Source organism: Vespa mandarinia, chromosome 2 (genome assembly GCF_050613455.1).
Source record: "Vespa mandarinia isolate Hongniang chromosome 2, ASM5061345v1, whole genome shotgun sequence".
NCBI classification, from domain to species: Eukaryota; Metazoa; Arthropoda; class Insecta; order Hymenoptera; family Vespidae; genus Vespa; species Vespa mandarinia.
In genome coordinates this window covers 18,777,501-18,782,500 of record NC_140811.1, presented here as the reverse complement: position 1 = coordinate 18,782,500, position 5,000 = coordinate 18,777,501, and the positions used below count along the sequence as shown (strand labels likewise).

The following is a 5,000-nucleotide window of genomic DNA, read 5'->3' as shown; positions in this document are numbered from 1 at the left end:
AGGGGGAGGGAAGGGAAAACATAGCTGAGAAAGATTCTCCACTTTGATTCGTCCAAGCATTCACATCTCTCTCTCTCTCTCTCTCTCTCTCTTTATCGTATATATACATAATATAGGTGAAAAAGACCAATCCCTAATATCTCTCTTTCTGTCTCTCTCTTTCTTTCTTACTATCACAAATAATATAGGTAAAGACAAATATCTAATATATGTATGTGCATATATATATATATATATATATATATATTAATTTGAAAGATAATAAAGACGAATAATAAATGTTTTAATATTTCTCTTAGACACAGTGACAAATTGTTTAAGTAAAAACAAATGTTTAATATATCTTTTCACTCTCATAGATAATAATCTATGTGAGATTAATGTTCAATATCATTTATTTATCTATCTATCTATCTGTCTATCTATCTATCTCCTTTTTCAATCTCTATTTCATATATGTATATATATATCTTTCTCCTCTTTCTCTCTCTCTCTCTCTCTCTCTCTCTCTCTTCTTCTTAAGAGAGAGCCTTCTGGAAAACGGACTAAAGTATCTTACGCATATAACTCTAACATAAGCATGTGCTTGGTTGGGTGTCGTTGGTGAAAGCATTTAAAGTACGATGACGTTGGTTCGTTTGCAAGAGTTCTGTTATGGAGTAGTATTCATGTCTCCTCTTCCACCACCTTCTCCGCCATCTCCTCCATTACACCTCCTCCTCCACCATCTCCTCCTCCACACTTCGACTATACATGTCTCTTTCTGTTCTCTCCTGTTCTGTTTGCTGTTTGTCTTTCTATCTTTCTCTCTCTCTCTCTCTCTCTCTCTTTCTCTCTCTCTCTTCTCGAGATTTTGGAGGCTGCGTTGTCTCTTTCGTCCGTTCGAGAGGTCGACTCCGATCTCGAGATCGCAGAGTGCGGTTACGCGTAGAGAACAAGCTGAGAAGGTAACTCGATATACCTCGTACACTCGTGCTTGTGGTTTTGTTACGCTCGCGCATTTACGATCCTCTCTCTCTCTCTCTCTCTCTCTCTCTCTCTCTTTTTTCTTTTCTTTCTTTATTTCTTTCTCGATTTTACTCTCTTGATAACTTGTATTATTAGTTTCTAGGATCTCTCTCTCTCTCTCTCTCTCTCTCTCTCTCTATCTCTGTCTCTATCTCTATCTCTCTCTTTCTCTTTCTAATTCGTATATAATAATTTTTATTATCTAATATTTTATTATCCAATTTTGTCCATGTAAAGCATCCGTACTCTTTGGACCAGGAAATTTTCTTCTATTTTTCTCTCTTTTTCAATTTTTTTTTGCTTATTAATAATTCTAAGCTTATCTCTTCTACAACATTTTTTTTAACAAGTACATAATATATCTCTAGTTCGTATGTTATTAATTTTAATTAAATAGCCATATAATTTTCTGCTTACGAGTATACGTATCTTTGATCAAGGTAAACTTTTGCTCTCTTACCTTCTCTCTCTCTCTCTCTCTCTCTCTATCTATCTATCTTTCTTATTAATCTTTCTAGCTGTAACTTGAAACTTTTTGCAAGTATCTTCTGTTGTATACATTATATATATTTTATAATTTTAATTAGATGGCATATAATTTTTTATGTAGAAAATTCTCTCCTTCCTCCAAGAAATTTTATTATTATTATTATTATTATTATTATTATTATTATTATTATATATATAGGTATATATATATATTTTATACTCTGATTACGTAGAATATAATTTTTTATTCATAGCATTTTTAACTTTGATCCTTGAAATTTGTGTCTCTCTCTCTCTCTCTTTCTCTCTCTCTCTTTCTCTCTCTCTCTTTCTCTCTCTCTCTTTCTCTATTTATCTAACTATTTATCTTCATCGGTATATTCCAATCGAATAAAAAAAAAAAAAGGGTACGTAGGTATACGTAAGGTAAAAAAATTGGATTCAAATAAAATTATTTATCATTAATAATTCTCCTTTTCCTTTTACCAGAGATTATCGTACTGGGTTCTACATCAGCCGCGTCACGTTTGTACAATTCAATTAGCTCAGTGGACGTCATTCGACAGCGTGCACGCTGCTGCCGCCGCCACCATCGCCGCCCACCGCCCATCACCACCACCACCACCACCACCATCATCATCATCACCACCACCGCCTCCGCCGCGCCGTTCTCTCTGTTCCCGCGTAGACGTTCAAACCTGTTTTCGATATTACGTGTTTGCCTTTTCTAATCCGCAACACCGTTAAATCTTGATTCCATGAGAAAGAGAGACAGAGAGAAAGAGAGAGAGAGGTAGAGAGAGAGAGAGAGAGAGAGAGAGAGAGAGAGAGAAAGAAGGAAGACGGAAAAACATTCTCTTCTTCCTTTTACCTATCTCTCTTTCTCTCTCTCTCTCTCTCTTTCTTTCTCTCCTTTGTAGATACCGATCTTCATTTCTTCTTCTTCTTCTTCTTCTTCTTATTATTATTATTATTATTATTACTACCATTATTATTATTATGTAATAAACATATTTTTTTAGTAAGAATAATAACAACAAAGTAGTAGAAATAGTAGTAGTAGTAATAGTAGTAGTAGTAGTAGTAGCAGTAGTATTGTAGTAGTAGTAGTAGTAGCAGTAGTATTGTAGTAGTAGTAGTAGTAGTAGTAGTAGTAGAAGAGGAAATATAAATTTACATGAAAAAGAGATATGAAATTTTTGTTCCCTTTCTAACTTTTATTTCTTTATCGATAAGAAATACTTTCGTTTTCTCTCTCTCTCTCTCTCTCTCTCTCTCTCTCTGTCTTTTACGATTATGTACATAAGAGTAATATATGTGTATGTATGTGTGAGAGTGAGTTTGAACGTAAGCCTGAGTCAGCTCTCGCGTGTTGGCCCTCTGCACGGTCGTGGCCAAAGGATTCTCTGAATGAACTCTAAAGATAGACCCCTATGTTCTCCCTCTCTCTCTCTCTCTCTCTCTCTCTCTCTCTCTCTCCTTCTCGTTCGTTCGTTCGTTCGTTCGTTCGTTCGTTCGTTTGTTCGTTCGTTGGTTCGTTCGCTCGTTCTTCTTTTCTTTTTCATCTTCTAGTCCCTTCGAGTCAGCCGCCGAGCACGTATCGTACCGTGGGATCGCGAGAGAGTTCCTTCTTCGATCTTTTATTCTTTATCTCTTTCTCTCTCTCTCTCTCTCTCTCTCTCTCTCTCTCTTATTTTTATAAACATTTTTTATTTCTTTTTCTCTTATTTCTCTCTTTCTCTCTCTCTCTCTCCCTCTCTCTCTCTCTCTCTCTCTCTCTCTTTCTCTCTTTCTTTCTCTCATTTTTCAAAATATTTTCTAAAAGGATAATTTTAAAATTGCCAGTCATGTTATTACAATAATATAGATTGATATTAGATAATAACAATGACAACCATAGTTTCTCTCTCTCTTTCTTTTTTATCTCTTTATCTCTTTCTCTTTCTCTCTTTTTCTTTCTCTTACACACACACACACACACACACACACACACACACACAGCATCTTCTTTTATATTAATAATATCAAGTTTTATATAAACTTTTTAAAAAGCAAGTCTAATATATTGATCTTTTTACCGATCATCTTTAATACAATCTAAAAGAAATCTACTAATCTACTTCTAATCAAGAGTAAAAATTTACTTTCCAACGTTTATTTCTACATTGATGCAATTCTGAAATATCATCGATATAATTCCAAGGAATTCTAATATTTATATTTTTCGATCGACTTTTTTCTCCTTTCCTTTCTTTTTTTTCTTTTTCTTTTTTCTTTAATTTATATCCACTTAAACGAATTTAACACATGATTAATTTATCATGTATATTAAATATTATAAATATTTACTAGACTTTTAAGTATCCTAATAATTCATTTTTAATAAACAATCAATACACACACATATATATATATATATATACATATATATACATATATATATACATATAATATAAATTTTGATAAATTTCTAATCAAATCTAATATTTATATTTCCATTATATTCTTTGATACAAAACCTAAAGCATTATAAACACGCTTCTAATTAATACTAATATTATTTCTTAATTTTTAACAATCGATCGATAAATTAATTAATCAAATTCTTTCTCTTCTTTCTCTCTCTCTCTCTCTTTCTCGCTCTCTCTCTCTCTCTCTCTCTCTCTCTCTCTCTCTCTCGTAAGTAATAGAAGAAATCTCAAAGTTTAATCTTCCCAATGAAAGAAAGTATCGTTTACACGCTCGATTAAACTCAAACGATATATACACATACACAAACACACACACATACACACATATTATGTGTATATACATATATACATATATATATATATAAATTTATATATATATATACACACACATAAAATAATCGTATCAACGCGTCGATAGCCGATACGAGACTAAATTTACCGCTCGGTAAGGAGAGCTCTCTCGTCGGCTCGTGAAACGCGTGGGTCGCGATAGAAGGACAAGGAGAACGAGCGACTGAAAAGGAGCAAAAGGATTTCGCGAGAAAGTCTTTGGTGCCCTTACCTTTACGCGAGTACAGGGCTTCTTATTTACTTGCTTCACGGTTACCCGCCATTTTTATTTATGTATGTATTTATGTGATTATGTGTATATGTGTGTGTATTCTGTGTATTTAAGTATTTCAATTGGTCGATAATTATTTTCCAAAATTTTCTTTCTATTTTGCCTATCCTAACAATACCTAATATATATATATATATATATATATATATATATATATATATATGTATATATATATGTTCATGTATTATTTATATGGGATAGTATATGATATGTATCGCGGGACTTTTTTTAAGTAGCCGATAAGTAATGTTAACATTTTTGTAGATATTTTCTGTCTGAATGTATATCTATATAACATTTTTAATGTTATATAATATTTTATATATATATATATATATATATATATATATATATAAAAAGAATAGTACAGAATATTGAGTTTTGGTTAATAAATGACGTTAAAAATTTTC

At 32.3% G+C, this 5,000-nt stretch overlaps 1 protein-coding gene and 1 long non-coding RNA gene across 5 annotated transcripts in view; one reads left to right on the top strand and one right to left on the bottom strand.

Annotated features, from left to right (window-relative positions):
• Positions 1-5,000, bottom strand: part of ITP (ion transport peptide) — a 48,639-nt gene that overhangs the window by 22,512 nt on the left and 21,127 nt on the right. Inside the window, exon 1 of one of the 3 annotated variants that reach the window (XM_085655291.1) lies at positions 1,984-2,075. The exons of the other annotated variants lie outside the window; for them this stretch is intronic. The gene's annotated coding sequence lies outside the window, so the exon portion shown is untranslated. Of the gene's footprint in view, positions 1-1,983; positions 2,076-5,000 lie in introns of those variants that run through there. 3 annotated transcript variants of the gene reach the window in all.
• The window catches only part of LOC118447425 (uncharacterized), a 24,316-nt gene that overhangs the window by 10,468 nt on the left and 8,848 nt on the right, over positions 1-5,000 (top strand). The window contains exon 3 of one of the 2 annotated variants that reach the window (XR_004839901.2): positions 1,987-2,335. The exons of the other annotated variant lie outside the window; for it this stretch is intronic. This is a non-coding gene — a long non-coding RNA (uncharacterized LOC118447425). Of the gene's footprint in view, positions 1-1,986; positions 2,336-5,000 lie in introns of those variants that run through there. 2 annotated transcript variants of the gene reach the window in all.